The sequence below is a fragment of the Mesoplodon mirus genome (assembly GCF_964341445.2).
Source record: "Mesoplodon mirus genome assembly, contig: HAP1_SCAFFOLD_76, whole genome shotgun sequence".
Taxonomy (NCBI): domain Eukaryota; kingdom Metazoa; phylum Chordata; class Mammalia; order Artiodactyla; family Ziphiidae; genus Mesoplodon; species Mesoplodon mirus.
The window spans coordinates 33,115-53,815 of NW_028295784.1; the positions used below are offsets into that span (position 1 = coordinate 33,115).

Consider the following 20,701-nt stretch of genomic DNA (forward strand, 5'->3'; position numbering starts at 1 on the left):
GATGGTCAGTTGATATTCAAAATCATTGCAGGCCTGTAAATGACACCTGCCCTGAAAACAAATCCTGGGGTCACATATCGACCAAAAAATTCAAAAGACGTCCATATTTCAAAACGACAGTTTCAAGAGGCATATTTTACGCACATTAGTCTTCTGCTTCTTTTTCTTTCTTTCCTTTTTTGTTAAAAAACGGGAATGGAAAAAAGGCAACCCTCAGAATGGGCGAAAACGTTCGCAAACGAATCCATGGACAAAGGTCTAATCTCCAATATATATAAACAGCACATGCAGCTGAATATTAATAAAACTAACAACCCAATACAAAAATGGGCAGAAGATCTAAATAGGCATTTCTTCAAAGAAGACACAGAGATGGCCAAGATGCACATGAAAAGCTGCTCAACATAACTAATTATTAGAGAAATGCAAATCAAAACTACAATGACGTATGACCTCACACCTGTTAGAATCGGCATCATCAGAAAATCTACAAACCACAAATTCTGGGGAGGGTGTGGACAAAAGGAACCCTCTTCCACTATTGGTGGGAATGTAAATTGATACAGTCACTATGGAGAACAGTATGGAGGTTCCTTTAAAAAACTAAGAAGAGAATTACCATAGGACCCAGCAATCCCACTTCTGGGCATATACCCAGAGAAAACCATAAATCAAAAAGACACATTCACCACAATGTTCATTGCAGCACTCTTTACAATAGCCAGGTAATAGAAGCAACCTAAATGTCCTGAGACAGACGAATAGATAAAGATGTGATACATAGATAAAACGGAATATTACTCAGCCATAAAAAGGAATGAAACTGGGTCATTTGTAGAGAAGTCGATGGATCTAGAGACTGTCATACAGAGTGAAGTAATTCAGAAAGAGAAAAACAAATATTGTATATTAATGCCTATATGTGGAACCTAGAAAAATGGTACAGATGAACTGGTTTGCAGGGAAGAAATAGAGACACAGAGGTAGAGAACAAACGTATGGACACCAAGTGGGGGAAGCAATGGGGTGGTGGTGGTGGGATGAGTTGGGAGATTGGGATTGACCTGTATACATGTATATGCATAAAATAGATAACGAATAATAACCTGCTGTATAAAAAAAATAAAATTAAATTTCAAAATTTTTAAAAATAAAATTTAGAAATAAAACAGAAAAAAGTTCTTCCATTCACACAGATGTATTTATAGGAATGAATTATTTCCATGCTTATATCTATAAATACATAAAAGAGGAATAAAATCTAACTTGAACCAAAAAAGAAAAAAAAAAATCCCTGAACCCAACAGTTATACAGAGGAAAACACTATCAAGGCAATAGCTCCAGCGGTAAACAATTCTGAAATTGGTCAGAGGTGGGGAATAATCTCCCATACATCCAGCAACCCCCCCCCCATGCAAGGAGCGTCCTCATTGCAAAGCTGGGGAACTGTACCGAGGCGTCTGTGAGTAAACGTGAGCTAAGCCCCAGGCCCGCTGCTGCTGAACTGTTCCCACCCTTCCCAGGTAAAACACCTGAATATGTACAAAGGCTTGAAAGCCTAGAGGAAGGGCCGTGAAGCCACAGCAGCGACAGCACGCAGGCCCACTTGGTGCCTGCAGGCCAGCCAGGATGGTCCTGGCCCCGGGCGCTCTTCTGGAAGCTTTCCATTTCCCTGCCTGAGATACCCCTCCTGTCCGGGACCCCACTCCTTTTTTTCCTTCCTCACCTCAGCCTGGAGAGAAATTCCAGCGTAAGGTATGGGTGACACACCCTCTTCTTTACAGGTGGCAGCCTGGCAACTCCTGCAGAAAGTCCAGCAGAGCCCCACTCACACCGGGCCACCAACAAAGCCGTGGACCCTCACACCCTCCCACCAGCACAGCACCGAGACTGCTGACGCGGCAGAGAATATGGAGTCAGGCACAGCTGCAGGGGCTATTGCTGCCTGGAGCGCTGTTTCTATTGACCTCAACACAGGCACACCTGGGTAGGGCTTGCCGACAGGGTCAGGCTGCCCAGGTCAGCTAATCCTCAGCCCTCAGGGCATCACATTGCAGAAAATGGACCTCGCTAAGACAGAATATTAGCCAAGGAAAAAAAGAACGCAATGCCATTTGCAGCACCATAGATGAATCTAGAGGTAATCACGTGATTTGTAGTAAGTTAGAAAGTGAAAGACACATATTGTATCATATCACTTATAGGTGTTACCTAAAAATTGATACCAGGGCAGATATTTCCACGGAGAAGGTCAATCACAGATTCATTAAACAAACTTATGTTTCACCAATGGAAAGGTGTGAGGATTCAATACATTACGATATTCGGGTTAACAGACATAAACAAACACAGGTGAAATATATAATCACCAAAGACCTATGGAATACCAAGAGAAGACTACTCAACATTCTGTCATAACGTACATGGGAAAAGGATCCCAGGAAGAAGAGACATATATATATATGTGTAAAAGAAACACAACTTCCACACGTACAACAAGCCAAACGTTGTAATCAAACTTGCTGTAATAAAAAATAAAAATAAATAAATTAAAAACACGAACAAGAAGTACTGAGGCAAACTTGAGGGGCTTTTTCCTGGCACATTCCATTCTAAATTACAATCTAGAACGCGACTTCCATTGAGGCTCTGCTGTCCTAGTAACCAGATTTGGTAAGGGAGAACTGCTGCCACCTTGTGGCCGTTTCACACAATAGCAGCTTTAATCCCAGCGCTAATGGTCAGTTGATATTCAAAATCATTGCAGGCCTGTAAATGACACCTGCCCTGAAAACAAATCCTGGGGTCATATATCGACCAAAAAATTCAAAAGACGTCCATATTTCAAAACGACAGTTTCAAGAGGCATATTTTACGCACATTAGTGTTCTGCTTCTTTTGCTTTCTTTCTTTCTTTGTTAAAAATACGGGAATGGAAAAAGGCAACCCTCAGAATGGGCGAAAATCGTTGCAAACGAATCAATGGACAGAGGTTTAATCTCCAATATATATAAACAGCACATGCAGCTGAATATTAATAAAACAACCCAATACAAAAATGGGCAGAAGATCTAAGTAGGCATTTCTTCAAAGAAGACAGAGATGGCCAAGACGCACATGAAAAGCTGCTCAACATCACTAATAATTAGAGAAATGCAAATCAAAACTACAATGACGTATGGCCTCACACCTATTAGAATCGGCATCATCAGAAAATCTACAAACCATAAATTCTGGGGAGGGTGTGCACCAAAGGAACTCTCTTCAACTATTGGTGGGAATGTAAATTGATACAGTCTCTATGGAGAAAAATATGGAGGTTACTTTAAAAAACTAAAAAGAGAATTACCATAGGATCCAGCAATCCCACTTCTGGGCATATACCCATAGAAAACCATAAATCAAAAAGACACATTCACCACAATGTTCATTGCAGCACTATTTACAAAAGCCAGGTAATGGAAACAACCTAAATGCCCACAGACAGATGAATGGATAAAGATGTGGTCCATATATAAAACGGAATATTACTCAGCCATTAAATGGAATGAAACTGGGTCATTTTTAGAGAAGTTGATGGATCTAGAGACTGTCATACAGAGTGAAGTAATTCAGAAAGATAAAAACAAATATTTTATATTAATGCCTATATGTGGAACCTAGAATAATGGTACAGAAGAACTGGTTTGCAGGGCAGAAATAGAGACACAGAGGTAGAGAACAAATGTATGAACACCATGTGGGGGAAGCAATGAGGTGGTGGTGGTGGGATGAGTTGGGAGATTGGGATTGACCTGTATACATGTATATGCATACAATAGATAACTAATAATAACCTGCTGTATAAAAAAATAAATAAAATTAAATTTCAAAAATTTTAAATATAAAATTTAAAAATAAAACAGAAAAAAGTTCTTCCATTCACACAGATGTATTTATATGAATGAATTATTTCCATGCTTTTATCTATAAATACATAAAAGAGGAATAAAATCTAACTTGAACCAAAAAAGATAAAAAAAACCTGAACCCACGAGTTATATAGAGGAAAACCCTATCAGGGCACTTGCTCCAGCCGTAAACAATTCTGAACTTGGTCACAGGTGGGAAACCATCACCCATACAGCCAGCAACTCACCCCCCACGCAAGGAGCATCCTCACTGCAAAGATGGGGGACTGTGCCCACGCATCTGTGGGTGAACGTGAGCTGAGCCCCAGTCCAGCTGCTGCTGAACTGTTCCCACCCTTCCCAGGTGAAACACTTGAATATGTACAAGGGATTGAAAGCCTAGAAGAAGGGCCGCGGAGCCACACCAGTGACAGCACGCAGGCCAACTTGGTGCCTGCAGGACAGCCAGGGTGGTCCTGGCCCCGGGCGCTCTTCCGGAAGCTTTCCATTGCCCTGCCTGAGATACCCCTACTGTTCCGTCCCCCACTGCTTTTTTCCTTCCTCACCTCTGTCCGTAGAGAAATTCCAGCGGAAGGTATGGGTGACACATCCTCTTCTTTACAGGTGGCAGCCTGGCAACCCCTTCAGAAAGGCCAGCAGAGCCCCCATCACACCGGGCCACCCACAAAGCTGTGGCCCCTCACGCCCTCCTACCAGCACAGCCCCGAGACTGCTGATTGGGCAGAGAATATGGATTCAGGCACAGCTTCAGGGGCTATTGCTGCCTGGAGCGCTGTTTATATTGACCTCAAACAGGCACACCTGGGGAGGGCCGGCGGGCAGGGTAAGGCTGCCCAGGTCAGCTAATCCACATCCCTCAGGGAATCACATTGTTGAAAATGGACCTTGCTAAGGCAGAATAGATGCCAAGGAAAAAAAGGACACAATGCCATTTGCAGCCCTGTAGATGAGTCTACAGGTAATCACGTGACTTGTAGTAAGTCAGAAAATAAAAGACACATATCGTATCATATCACTTATAGGTGTTACCTAAAAATGGATACCAGAGCAGATATTTCCACGGAGAAGGGCAATCACAGATTCATTAATCAAACTTATGGTTCACCAATGGAAAGGTGTGAGGATTGGTTTCATTACGATATCGGGGTTAACAGATATATACAAACACAGGTGACATATATAATCACCAAAGACCTACGGAATACCAAGAGAAGACTACTCAACATTCTGTCATAACGTACATGGGAAAAGGATCCCAGGAAGATCAGACATCTGTATATGTGTAAAAGAACCACATCTTCCACAACTACAACAAGCCAAACATTGTAATCAAACTTGCTGTAATAAAAAATAAAAAAATAAATTAAAAACACGAAGAAGATGTAGTGAGACAAACTTGAGGGTCTTTCTCCTGGCACATTCCATTCTCAATTCCAATCTAGAACACGACTTCCATTGAGGCTCTGTTGCCCTCTTAACCAGATTTGGTAAGGGAGAACTGCTGCCACCTTGTGGCCGTTTCACACAACAGCAGCTTTAATCCCAGCGCTTATGGTCCATTGATATTCAAAATCATTGCAGGCCTGTAAATCACACTTGCCCTGAAAACAAATCCTGGGGTCATATATCGACCAAAATATTCAAAGCATGTCCATATTTCAAAACGACCGTTTCAAAAGGCATATTTTACGCACATTAGTGTTCTGCTTCTTTTTCTTTCTTTCCTTTTTTTGTTAAAAAAAACGGGAATGGAAAAAGGCATCCCTCAGAATGGGCGAAAATCGTTGCAAACGAATCAATGGACAAAGGTTTAATCTCCAATATATATAAACAGCTCATGCAGCTTAATATTAAAAAAACAAACAACCCAATACAAAAATGGGCAGAAGATCTAAAGAGACGTTTCTTCAAAGAAGACACAGAGATGGCCAAGACGCACATGAAAAGCTGCTCAACAGCACTAATTATTAGAGAAATGCAAATCAAATCAACAATGAGGTATCACCTCACACCTGTTAGAATCGGCATCATCAGGAAATCTACAAACAACAAATTCTGGGGAGGGTGTGGACAAAAGGAGCCCTCTTCCACTATTGGTGGGAATGTAAATTGATACAGTCACTATGGAGAACAGTATGGAGTTTCCTTAAAAAAAACTAGAAATAGAATTACCATCTGATCCAGCAATCCCACTTCTGGGCATACACCCAGAGAAAACCATAAATCAAAAAGGCACATTCACCACAATGTTCATTGCAGCACTATTTACAATAGCCAGGTAATGGAAGCAACGTAAATGCCCACAGACAGATGAATGGATAAAGATGTGGTACATATATAAAATGGAATATTACTCGGCCATAAAGAGGAATGAAACTGGGTCATTTGTAGAGACATCGATGGATCTAGTGACTGTCATACAGAATGAAGTAAGTCAGAAAGAGGAAAACAAATATTGTATATAAATGCATATATGTGGAACCTAAAAAATGGTACAGATGAACTGGTTTGCAGGGAAGAAATAGAGACACAGAGGTAGAGAACAAACGTATGGACACCAAGTGTGGGAAGCCATGGGGTGGTGGTGGTGGGATGAGTTGGGAGATTGGGATTGACCTGTATACATGTATATGCATAAAATACATAACTAATAATAACCTGCTGTATAAAAAAATAAACAAAATTAAATTTCAAAATTTAAAAAAAATAAAATTTAAAAATAAAACAGAAAAAAGTTCTTCCCTTCACACAGATGTATTTATAGGAATGAATTATTTCCATGCTTATATCTATAAATACATAAAAGAGGAATAAAATCTAACTTGAACCATAAAAGAAAAAAAAAAACTGAACCCACCAGTTATACACAGGAAAACCCTATCAGGGCACTTTCTCCAGCGGTAAACAATTCTGAAATTGGTCAGAGGTTGGGAATCATCTCCCATACAGCCAGCAACCCACCCCCCACGCAAGGAGCGTCCTCATTGCAAAGCTGGGGGACCGTGCCGAGGCATCTGTGAGTAAACGTGAGCTGAGCCCCAGGCCAGCTGCTGCTGAACTGTTCCCACCCTTCCCAGGTAAAACACCTGAATATGTACAAGGGCTTGAAAGCCTAGAGGAAGGGCCGCGGAGCCACACCAGCGACAGCACGCAGGCCAACTTGGTGCCTGCAGGCCAGCCACGGTGGTCCTGGCCCCGGGCGATATTCCAGAAGCTTTCCATTGCCCTGCCTGAGATACCCCTCCTGTCCCGGCCCCCACTGCTTTTTGCCTTCCTCCCCTCTGTCCTTAGAGAAATTCCAGCGGAAGGTATGGGTGACACATCCTCTTCTTTACAGGTGGCAGGCTGGCCACCCCTGCAGAAAGGCCAGCAGAGCCCCCCTCACACTGGGCCACCCACAAAGCTGTGGCCCCTCACTCCCTCCCACCAGCACAGCCCCGAGACTGCTGACGGGGCAGAGAATATGGAGTCAGGCACAGCTTCAGGGGCTATTGCTGCCTGGAGCACTGTTTATATTGACCGCAACCAGGCACACCTGGGGAGGGCCGGCCGGCAGTGTAAGGCGCCCAGGTCAACTAATCCACAACCCTCAGGGAATCACATTGTTGAAAATGGACCTCGCTAAGGCAGAATAGAAGCCAAGGAAAAAAAAGACACAATGCCATTTGCAGCCCCGTAGATGAGTCTAGAGGTAATCACGCAAATTGTAGTAAGTCAGAAAGTGAAAGACACATATCGTATCATATCACTTATAGGTGTTACCTAAAAATGGATACCAGGGCAGATATTTCCACGGAGAAGGGCAATCAGATTCATTAATCAAACTTATGGTTCACCAATGGAAAGGTGTGAGGATTGGTTTCATTACGATATCGGGGTTAACAGATATATACAAACACAGGTGACATATATAATCACCAAAGACCTACGGAATACCAAGAGAAGACTACTCAACATTCTGTCATAACGTACATGGGAAAAGGATCCCAGGAAGATCAGACATCTGTATATGTGTAAAAGAACCACATCTTCCACAACTACAACAAGCCAAACATTGTAATCAAACTTGCTGTAATAAAAAATAAAAAAATAAATTAAAAACACGAAGAAGATGTAGTGAGACAAACTTGAGGGGCTTTCTCCTGGCACATTCCATTCTCAATTCCAATCTAGAACACGACTTCCATTGAGGCTCTGTTGCCCTCTTAACCAGATTTGGTAAGGGAGAACTGCTGCCACCTTGTGGCCGTTTCACACAACAGCAGCTTTAATCCCAGCGCTAATGGTCCATTGATATTCAAAATCATTGCAGGCCTGTAAATCACACTTGCCCTGAAAACAAATCCTGGGGTCATATATCGACCAAAATATTCAAAGCACGTCCATATTTCAAAACGACCGTTTCAAAAGGCATATTTTACGCACATTAGTGTTCTGCTTCTTTTACTTGCTTTCCTTTTTTTGTTAAAAAAAACGGGAATGGAAAAAGGCATCCCTCAGAATGGGCGAAAATCGTTGCAAACGAATCAATGGACAAAGGTTTAATCTCCAATATATATAAACAGCTCATGCAGCTTAATATTAAAAAAACAAACAACCCAATACAAAAATGGGCAGAAGATCTAAAGAGACGTTTCTTCAAAGAAGACACAGAGATGGCCAAGACGCACATGAAAAGCTGCTCAACAGCACTAATTATTAGAGAAATGCAAATCAAATCAACAATGAGGTATCACCTCACACCTGTTAGAATCGGCATCATCAGGAAATCTACAAACAACAAATTCTGGGGAGGGTGTGGACAAAAGGAGCCCTCTTCCACTATTGGTGGGAATGTAAATTGATACAGTCACTATGGAGAACAGTATGGAGTTTCCTTAAAAAAAACTAGAAATAGAATTACCATCTGATCCAGCAATCCCACTTCTGGGCATACACCCAGAGAAAACCATAAATCAAAAAGGCACATTCACCACAATGTTCATTGCAGCACTATTTACAATAGCCAGGTAATGGAAGCAACGTAAATGCCCACAGACAGATGAATGGATAAAGATGTGGTACATATATAAAATGGAATATTACTCGGCCATAAAGAGGAATGAAACTGGGTCATTTGTAGAGACATCGATGGATCTAGTGACTGTCATACAGAATGAAGTAAGTCAGAAAGAGGAAAACAAATATTGTATATAAATGCATATATGTGGAACCTAAAAAATGGTACAGATGAACTGGTTTGCAGGGAAGAAATAGAGACACAGAGGTAGAGAACAAACGTATGGACACCAAGTGTGGGAAGCGATGGGGTGGTGGTGGTGGGATGAGTTGGGAGATTGGGATTGACCTGTATACATGTATATGCATAAAATACATAACTAATAATAACCTGCTGTATAAAAAAATAAACAAAATTAAATTTCAAAATTTAAAAAAAATAAAATTTAAAAATAAAACAGAAAAAAGTTCTTCCCTTCACACAGATGTATTTATAGGAATGAATTATTTCCATGCTTATATCTATAAATACATAAAAGAGGAATAAAATCTAACTTGAACCATAAAAGAAAAAAAAAAACTGAACCCACCAGTTATACACAGGAAAACCCTATCAGGGCACTTTCTCCAGCGGTAAACAATTCTGAAATTGGTCAGAGGTTGGGAATCATCTCCCATACAGCCAGCAACCCACCCCCCACGCAAGGAGCGTCCTCATTGCAAAGCTGGGGGACCGTGCCGAGGCATCTGTGAGTAAACGTGAGCTGAGCCCCAGGCCAGCTGCTGCTGAACTGTTCCCACCCTTCCCAGGTAAAACACCTGAATATGTACAAGGGCTTGAAAGCCTAGAGGAAGGGCCGCGGAGCCACACCAGCGACAGCACGCAGGCCAACTTGGTGCCTGCAGGCCAGCCACGGTGGTCCTGGCCCCGGGCGATATTCCAGAAGCTTTCCATTGCCCTGCCTGAGATACCCCTCCTGTCCCGGCCCCCACTGCTTTTTGCCTTCCTCCCCTCTGTCCTTAGAGAAATTCCAGCGGAAGGTATGGGTGACACATCCTCTTCTTTACAGGTGGCAGGCTGGCCACCCCTGCAGAAAGGCCAGCAGAGCCCCCCTCACACTGGGCCACCCACAAAGCTGTGGCCCCTCACTCCCTCCCACCAGCACAGCCCCGAGACTGCTGACGGGGCAGAGAATATGGAGTCAGGCACAGCTTCAGGGGCTATTGCTGCCTGGAGCACTGTTTATATTGACCGCAACCAGGCACACCTGGGGAGGGCCGGCCGGCAGTGTAAGGCGCCCAGGTCAACTAATCCACAACCCTCAGGGAATCACATTGTTGAAAATGGACCTCGCTAAGGCAGAATAGAAGCCAAGGAAAAAAAAGACACAATGCCATTTGCAGCCCCGTAGATGAGTCTAGAGGTAATCACGCAAATTGTAGTAAGTCAGAAAGTGAAAGACACATATCGTATCATATCACTTATAGGTGTTACCTAAAAATGGATACCAGGGCAGATATTTCCACGGAGAAGGGCAATCAGATTCATTAATCAAACTTATGGTTCACCAATGGAAAGGTGTGAGGATTGGTTTCATTACGATATCGGGGTTAACAGATATATACAAACACAGGTGACATATATAATCACCAAAGACCTACGGAATACCAAGAGAAGACTACTCAACATTCTGTCATAACGTACATGGGAAAAGGATCCCAGGAAGATCAGACATCTGTATATGTGTAAAAGAACCACATCTTCCACAACTACAACAAGCCAAACATTGTAATCAAACTTGCTGTAATAAAAAATAAAAAAATAAATTAAAAACACGAAGAAGATGTAGTGAGACAAACTTGAGGGGCTTTCTCCTGGCACATTCCATTCTCAATTCCAATCTAGAACACGACTTCCATTGAGGCTCTGTTGCCCTCTTAACCAGATTTGGTAAGGGAGAACTGCTGCCACCTTGTGGCCGTTTCACACAACAGCAGCTTTAATCCCAGCGCTAATGGTCCATTGATATTCAAAATCATTGCAGGCCTGTAAATCACACTTGCCCTGAAAACAAATCCTGGGGTCATATATCGACCAAAATATTCAAAGCACGTCCATATTTCAAAACGACCGTTTCAAAAGGCATATTTTACGCACATTAGTGTTCTGCTTCTTTTACTTGCTTTCCTTTTTTTGTTAAAAAAAACGGGAATGGAAAAAGGCATCCCTCAGAATGGGCGAAAATCGTTGCAAACGAATCAATGGACAAAGGTTTAATCTCCAATATATATAAACAGCTCATGCAGCTTAATATTAAAAAAACAAACAACCCAATACAAAAATGGGCAGAAGATCTAAAGAGACGTTTCTTCAAAGAAGACACAGAGATGGCCAAGACGCACATGAAAAGCTGCTCAACAGCACTAATTATTAGAGAAATGCAAATCAAATCAACAATGAGGTATCACCTCACACCTGTTAGAATCGGCATCATCAGGAAATCTACAAACAACAAATTCTGGGGAGGGTGTGGACAAAAGGAGCCCTCTTCCACTATTGGTGGGAATGTAAATTGATACAGTCACTATGGAGAACAGTATGGAGTTTCCTTAAAAAAAACTAGAAATAGAATTACCATCTGATCCAGCAATCCCACTTCTGGGCATACACCCAGAGAAAACCATAAATCAAAAAGGCACATTCACCACAATGTTCATTGCAGCACTATTTACAATAGCCAGGTAATGGAAGCAACGTAAATGCCCACAGACAGATGAATGGATAAAGATGTGGTACATATATAAAATGGAATATTACTCGGCCATAAAGAGGAATGAAACTGGGTCATTTGTAGAGACATCGATGGATCTAGTGACTGTCATACAGAATGAAGTAAGTCAGAAAGAGGAAAACAAATATTGTATATAAATGCATATATGTGGAACCTAAAAAATGGTACAGATGAACTGGTTTGCAGGGAAGAAATAGAGACACAGAGGTAGAGAACAAACGTATGGACACCAAGTGTGGGAAGCGATGGGGTGGTGGTGGTGGGATGAGTTGGGAGATTGGGATTGACCTGTATACATGTATATGCATAAAATACATAACTAATAATAACCTGCTGTATAAAAAAATAAACAAAATTAAATTTCAAAATTTAAAAAAAATAAAATTTAAAAATAAAACAGAAAAAAGTTCTTCCCTTCACACAGATGTATTTATAGGAATGAATTATTTCCATGCTTATATCTATAAATACATAAAAGAGGAATAAAATCTAACTTGAACCATAAAAGAAAAAAAAAAACTGAACCCACCAGTTATACACAGGAAAACCCTATCAGGGCACTTTCTCCAGCGGTAAACAATTCTGAAATTGGTCAGAGGTTGGGAATCATCTCCCATACAGCCAGCAACCCACCCCCCACGCAAGGAGCGTCCTCATTGCAAAGCTGGGGGACCGTGCCGAGGCATCTGTGAGTAAACGTGAGCTGAGCCCCAGGCCAGCTGCTGCTGAACTGTTCCCACCCTTCCCAGGTAAAACACCTGAATATGTACAAGGGCTTGAAAGCCTAGAGGAAGGGCCGCGGAGCCACACCAGCGACAGCACGCAGGCCAACTTGGTGCCTGCAGGCCAGCCACGGTGGTCCTGGCCCCGGGCGATATTCCAGAAGCTTTCCATTGCCCTGCCTGAGATACCCCTCCTGTCCCGGCCCCCACTGCTTTTTGCCTTCCTCCCCTCTGTCCTTAGAGAAATTCCAGCGGAAGGTATGGGTGACACATCCTCTTCTTTACAGGTGGCAGGCTGGCCACCCCTGCAGAAAGGCCAGCAGAGCCCCCCTCACACTGGGCCACCCACAAAGCTGTGGCCCCTCACTCCCTCCCACCAGCACAGCCCCGAGACTGCTGACGGGGCAGAGAATATGGAGTCAGGCACAGCTTCAGGGGCTATTGCTGCCTGGAGCACTGTTTATATTGACCGCAACCAGGCACACCTGGGGAGGGCCGGCCGGCAGTGTAAGGCGCCCAGGTCAACTAATCCACAACCCTCAGGGAATCACATTGTTGAAAATGGACCTCGCTAAGGCAGAATAGAAGCCAAGGAAAAAAAAGACACAATGCCATTTGCAGCCCCGTAGATGAGTCTAGAGGTAATCATGCAAATTGTAGTAAGTCAGAAAGTGAAAGACACATATCGTATCATATCACTTATAGGTGTTACCTAAAAATGGATACCAGGGCAGATATTTCCACGGAGAAGGGCAATCAGATTCATTAATCAAACTTATGGTTCACCAATGGAAAGGTGTGAGGATTGGTTTCATTACGATATCGGGGTTAACAGATATATACAAACACAGGTGACATATATAATCACCAAAGACCTACGGAATACCAAGAGAAGACTACTCAACATTCTGTCATAACGTACATGGGAAAAGGATCCCAGGAAGATCAGACATCTGTATATGTGTAAAAGAACCACATCTTCCACAACTACAACAAGCCAAACATTGTAATCAAACTTGCTGTAATAAAAAATAAAAAAATAAATTAAAAACACGAAGAAGATGTAGTGAGACAAACTTGAGGGGCTTTCTCCTGGCACATTCCATTCTCAATTCCAATCTAGAACACGACTTCCATTGAGGCTCTGTTGCCCTCTTAACCAGATTTGGTAAGGGAGAACTGCTGCCACCTTGTGGCCGTTTCACACAACAGCAGCTTTAATCCCAGCGCTAATGGTCCATTGATATTCAAAATCATTGCAGGCCTGTAAATCACACTTGCCCTGAAAACAAATCCTGGGGTCATATATCGACCAAAATATTCAAAGCACGTCCATATTTCAAAACGACCGTTTCAAAAGGCATATTTTACGCACATTAGTGTTCTGCTTCTTTTTCTTTCTTTCCTTTTTTTGTTAAAAAAAACGGGAATGGAAAAAGGCATCCCTCAGAATGGGCGAAAATCGTTGCAAACGAATCAATGGACAAAGGTTTAATCTCCAATATATATAAACAGCTCATGCAGCTTAATATTAAAAAAACAAACAACCCAATACAAAAATGGGCAGAAGATCTAAAGAGACGTTTCTTCAAAGAAGACACAGAGATGGCCAAGACGCACATGAAAAGCTGCTCAACAGCACTAATTATTAGAGAAATGCAAATCAAATCAACAATGAGGTATCACCTCACACCTGTTAGAATCGGCATCATCAGGAAATCTACAAACAACAAATTCTGGGGAGGGTGTGGACAAAAGGAGCCCTCTTCCACTATTGGTGGGAATGTAAATTGATACAGTCACTATGGAGAACAGTATGGAGTTTCCTTAAAAAAAACTAGAAATAGAATTACCATCTGATCCAGCAATCCCACTTCTGGGCATACACCCAGAGAAAACCATAAATCAAAAAGGCACATTCACCACAATGTTCATTGCAGCACTATTTACAATAGCCAGGTAATGGAAGCAACGTAAATGCCCACAGACAGATGAATGGATAAAGATGTGGTACATATATAAAATGGAATATTACTCGGCCATAAAGAGGAATGAAACTGGGTCATTTGTAGAGACATCGATGGATCTAGTGACTGTCATACAGAATGAAGTAAGTCAGAAAGAGGAAAACAAATATTGTATATAAATGCATATATGTGGAACCTAAAAAATGGTACAGATGAACTGGTTTGCAGGGAAGAAATAGAGACACAGAGGTAGAGAACAAACGTATGGACACCAAGTGTGGGAAGCGATGGGGTGGTGGTGGTGGGATGAGTTGGGAGATTGGGATTGACCTGTATACATGTATATGCATAAAATACATAACTAATAATAACCTGCTGTATAAAAAAATAAACAAAATTAAATTTCAAAATTTAAAAAAAATAAAATTTAAAAATAAAACAGAAAAAAGTTCTTCCCTTCACACAGATGTATTTATAGGAATGAATTATTTCCATGCTTATATCTATAAATACATAAAAGAGGAATAAAATCTAACTTGAACCATAAAAGAAAAAAAAAAACTGAACCCACCAGTTATACACAGGAAAACCCTATCAGGGCACTTTCTCCAGTGGTAAACAATTCTGAAATTGGTCAGAGGTTGGGAATCATCTCCCATACAGCCAGCAACCCACCCCCCACGCAAGGAGCGTCCTCATTGCAAAGCTGGGGGACCGTGCCGAGGCATCTGTGAGTAAACGTGAGCTGAGCCCCAGGCCAGCTGCTGCTGAACTGTTCCCACCCTTCCCAGGTAAAACACCTGAATATGTACAAGGGCTTGAAAGCCTAGAGGAAGGGCCGCGGAGCCACACCAGCGACAGCACGCAGGCCAACTTGGTGCCTGCAGGCCAGCCACGGTGGTCCTGGCCCCGGGCGATATTCCAGAAGCTTTCCATTGCCCTGCCTGAGATACCCCTCCTGTCCCGGCCCCCACTGCTTTTTGCCTTCCTCCCCTCTGTCCTTAGAGAAATTCCAGCGGAAGGTATGGGTGACACATCCTCTTCTTTACAGGTGGCAGGCTGGCCACCCCTGCAGAAAGGCCAGCAGAGCCCCCCTCACACTGGGCCACCCACAAAGCTGTGGCCCCTCACTCCCTCCCACCAGCACAGCCCCGAGACTGCTGACGGGGCAGAGAATATGGAGTCAGGCACAGCTTCAGGGGCTATTGCTGCCTGGAGCACTGTTTATATTGACCGCAACCAGGCACACCTGGGGAGGGCCGGCCGGCAGTGTAAGGCGCCCAGGTCAACTAATCCACAACCCTCAGGGAATCACATTGTTGAAAATGGACCTCGCTAAGGCAGAATAGAAGCCAAGGAAAAAAAAGACACAATGCCATTTGCAGCCCCGTAGATGAGTCTAGAGGTAATCACGCAAATTGTAGTAAGTCAGAAAGTGAAAGACACATATCGTATCATATCACTTATAGGTGTTACCTAAAAATGGATACCAGGGCAGATATTTCCACGGAGAAGGGCAATCAGATTCATTAATCAAACTTATGGTTCACCAATGGAAAGGTGTGAGGATTGGTTTCATTACGATATCGGGGTTAACAGATATATACAAACACAGGTGACATATATAATCACCAAAGACCTACGGAATACCAAGAGAAGACTACTCAACATTCTGTCATAACGTACATGGGAAAAGGATCCCAGGAAGATCAGACATCTGTATATGTGTAAAAGAACCACATCTTCCACAACTACAACAAGCCAAACATTGTAATCAAACTTGCTGTAATAAAAAATAAAAAAATAAATTAAAAACACGAAGAAGATGTAGTGAGACAAACTTGAGGGTCTTTCTCCTGGCACATTCCATTCTCAATTCCAATCTAGAACACGACTTCCATTGAGGCTCTGTTGCCCTCTTAACCAGATTTGGTAAGGGAGAACTGCTGCCACCTTGTGGCCGTTTCACACAACAGCAGCTTTAATCCCAGCGCTAATGGTCCATTGATATTCAAAATCATTGCAGGCCTGTAAATCACACTTGCCCTGAAAACAAATCCTGGGGTCATATATCGACCAAAATATTCAAAGCACGTCCATATTTCAAAACGACCGTTTCAAAAGGCATATTTTACGCACATTAGTGTTCTGCTTCTTTTACTTGCTTTCCTTTTTTTGTTAAAAAAAACGGGAATGGAAAAAGGCATCCCTCAGAATGGGCGAAAATCGTTGCAAACGAATCAATGGACAAAGGTTTAATCTCCAATATATATAAACAGCTCATGCAGCTTAATATTAAAAAAACAAACAACCCAATACAAAAATGGGCAGAAGATCTAAAGAGACGTTTCTTCAAAGAAGACACAGAGATGGCCAAGACGCACATGAAAAGCTGCTCAACAGCACTAATTATTAGAGAAATGCAAATCAAATCAACAATGAGGTATCACCTCACACCTGTTAGAATCGGCATCATCAGGAAATCTACAAACAACAAATTCTGGGGAGGGTGTGGACAAAAGGAGCCCTCTTCCACTATTGGTGGGAATGTAAATTGATACAGTCACTATGGAGAACAGTATGGAGTTTCCTTAAAAAAAACTAGAAATAGAATTACCATCTGATCCAGCAATCCCACTTCTGGGCATACACCCAGAGAAAACCATAAATCAAAAAGGCACATTCACCACAATGTTCATTGCAGCACTATTTACAATAGCCAGGTAATGGAAGCAACGTAAATGCCCACAGACAGATGAATGGATAAAGATGTGGTACATATATAAAATGGAATATTACTCGGCCATAAAGAGGAATGAAACTGGGTCATTTGTAGAGACATCGATGGATCTAGTGACTGTCATACAGAATGAAGTAAGTCAGAAAGAGGAAAACAAATATTGTATATAAATGCATATATGTGGAACCTAAAAAATGGTACAGATGAACTGGTTTGCAGGGAAGAAATAGAGACACAGAGGTAGAGAACAAACGTATGGACACCAAGTGTGGGAAGCGATGGGGTGGTGGTGGTGGGATGAGTTGGGAGATTGGGATTGACCTGTATACATGTATATGCATAAAATACATAACTAATAATAACCTGCTGTATAAAAAAATAAACAAAATTAAATTTCAAAATTTAAAAAAAATAAAATTTAAAAATAAAACAGAAAAAAGTTCTTCCCTTCACACAGATGTATTTATAGGAATGAATTATTTCCATGCTTATATCTATAAATACATAAAAGAGGAATAAAATCTAACTTGAACCATAAAAGAAAAAAAAAAACTGAACCCACCAGTTATACACAGGAAAACCCTATCAGGGCACTTTCTCCAGCGGTAAACAATTCTGAAATTGGTCAGAGGTTGGGAATCATCTCCCATACAGCCAGCAACCCACCCCCCACGCAAGGAGCGTCCTCATTGCAAAGCTGGGGGACCGTGCCGAGGCATCTGTGAGTAAACGTGAGCTGAGCCCCAGGCCAGCTGCTGCTGAACTGTTCCCACCCTTCCCAGGTAAAACACCTGAATATGTACAAGGGCTTGAAAGCCTAGAGGAAGGGCCGCGGAGCCACACCAGCGACAGCACGCAGGCCAACTTGGTGCCTGCAGGCCAGCCACGGTGGTCCTGGCCCCGGGCGATATTCCAGAAGCTTTCCATTGCCCTGCCTGAGATACCCCTCCTGTCCCGGCCCCCACTGCTTTTTGCCTTCCTCCCCTCTGTCCTTAGAGAAATTCCAGCGGAAGGTATGGGTGACACATCCTCTTCTTTACAGGTGGCAGGCTGGCCACCCCTGCAGAAAGGCCAGCAGAGCCCCCCTCACACTGGGCCACCCACAAAGCTGTGGCCCCTCACTCCCTCCCACCAGCACAGCCCCGAGACTGCTGACGGGGCAGAGAATATGGAGTCAGGCACAGCTTCAGGGGCTATTGCTGCCTGGAGCACTGTTTATATTGACCGCAACCAGGCACACCTGGGGAGGGCCGGCCGGCAGTGTAAGGCGCCCAGGTCAACTAATCCACAACCCTCAGGGAATCACATTGTTGAAAATGGACCTCGCTAAGGCAGAATAGAAGCCAAGGAAAAAAAAGACACAATGCCATTTGCAGCCCCGTAGATGAGTCTAGAGGTAATCATGCAAATTGTAGTAAGTCAGAAAGTGAAAGACACATATCGTATCATATCACTTATAGGTGTTACCTAAAAATGGATACCAGGGCAGATATTTCCACGGAGAAGGGCAATCAGATTCATTAATCAAACTTATGGTTCACCAATGGAAAGGTGTGAGGATTGGTTTCATTACGATATCGGGGTTAACAGATATATACAAACACAGGTGACATATATAATCACCAAAGACCTACGGAATACCAAGAGAAGACTACTCAACATTCTGTCATAACGTACATGGGAAAAGGATCCCAGGAAGATCAGACATCTGTATATGTGTAAAAGAACCACATCTTCCACAACTACAACAAGCCAAACATTGTAATCAAACTTGCTGTAATAAAAAATAAAAAAATAAATTAAAAACACGAAGAAGATGTAGTGAGACAAACTTGAGGGGCTTTCTCCTGGCACATTCCATTCTCAATTCCAATCTAGAACACGACTTCCATTGAGGCTCTGTTGCCCTCTTAACCAGATTTGGTAAGGGAGAACTGCTGCCACCTTGTGGCCGTTTCACACAACAGCAGCTTTAATCCCAGCGCTAATGGTCCATTGATATTCAAAATCATTGCAGGCCTGTAAATCACACTTGCCCTGAAAACAAATCCTGGGGTCATATATCGACCAAAATATTCAAAGCACGTCCATATTTCAAAACGACCGTTTCAAAAGGCATATTTTACGCACATTAGTGTTCTGCTTCTTTTTCTTTCTTTCCTTTTTTTGTTAAAAAAAACGGGAATGGAAAAAGGCATCCCTCAGAATGGGCGAAAATCGTTGCAAACGAATCAATGGACAAAGGTTTAATCTCCAATATATATAAACAGCTCATGCAGCTTAATATTAAAAAAACAAACAACCCAATACAAAAATGGGCAGAAGATCTAAAGAGACGTTTCTTCAAAGAAGACACAGAGATGGCCAAGACGCACATGAAAAGCTGCTCAACAGCACTAATTATTAGAGAAATGCAAATCAAATCAACAATGAGGTATCACCTCACACCTGTTAGAATCGGCATCATCAGGAAATCTACAAACAACAAATTCTGGGGAGGGTGTGGACAAAAGGAGCCCTCTTCCACTATTGGTGGGAATGTAAATTGATACAGTCACTATGGAGAACAGTATGGAGTTTCCTTAAAAAAAACTAGAAATAGAATTACCATCTGATCCAGCAATCCCACTTCTGGGCATACACCCAGAGAAAACCATAAATCAAAAAGGCACATTCACCACAATGTTCATTGCAGCACTATTTACAATAGCCAGGTAATGGAAGCAACGTAAATGCCCACAGACAGATGAATGGATAAAGATGTGGTACATATATAAAATGGAATATTACTCGGCCATAAAGAGGAATGAAACTGGGTCATTTGTAGAGACATCGATGGATCTAGTGACTGTCATACAGAATGAAGTAAGTCAGAAAGAGGAAAACAAATATTGTATATAAATGCATATATGTGGAACCTAAAAAATGGTACAGATGAACTGGTTTGCAGGGAAGAAATAGAGACACAGAGGTAGAGAACAAACGTATGGACACCAAGTGTGGGAAGCGATGGGGTGGTGGTGGTGGGATGAGTTGGGAGATTGGGATTGACCTGTATACATGTATATGCATAAAATACATAACTAATAATAACCTGCTGTATAAAAAAATAAACAAAATTAAATTTCAAAATTTAAAAAAAATAAAATTTAAAAATAAAACAGAAAAAAGTTCTTCCCTTCACACAGATGTATTTATAGGAATGAATTATTTCCATGCTTATATCTATAAATACATAAAAGAGGAATAAAATCTAACTTGAACCATAAAAGAAAAAAAAAAACTGAACCCACCAGTTATACACAGGAAAACCCTATCAGGGCACTTTCTCCAGCGGTAAACAATTCTGAAATTGGTCAGAGGTTGGGAATCATCTCCCATACAGCCAGCAACCCACCCCCCACGCAAGGAGCGTCCTCATTGCAAAGCTGGGGGACCGTGCCGAGGCATCTGTGAGTAAACGTGAGCTGAGCCCCAGGCCAGCTGCTGCTGAACTGTTCCCACCCTTCCCAGGTAAAACACCTGAATATGTACAAGGGCTTGAAAGCCTAGAGGAAGGGCCGCGGAGCC

General features: G+C 42.3%; 1 long non-coding RNA gene across 1 annotated transcript in view; it reads right to left on the bottom strand.

Annotated features, from left to right (window-relative positions):
* Positions 1 to 3,771: 3,771 nt before the first annotated feature.
* The window catches only part of LOC309797313, a 694,752-nt gene continuing 677,822 nt past the window's right edge, over positions 3,772 to 20,701 (bottom strand). Inside the window, exon 2 of the long non-coding RNA XR_014292580.1 lies at positions 3,772 to 4,025. This is a non-coding gene — a long non-coding RNA (uncharacterized lncRNA). The remainder of the gene's footprint in view (positions 4,026 to 20,701) is intronic.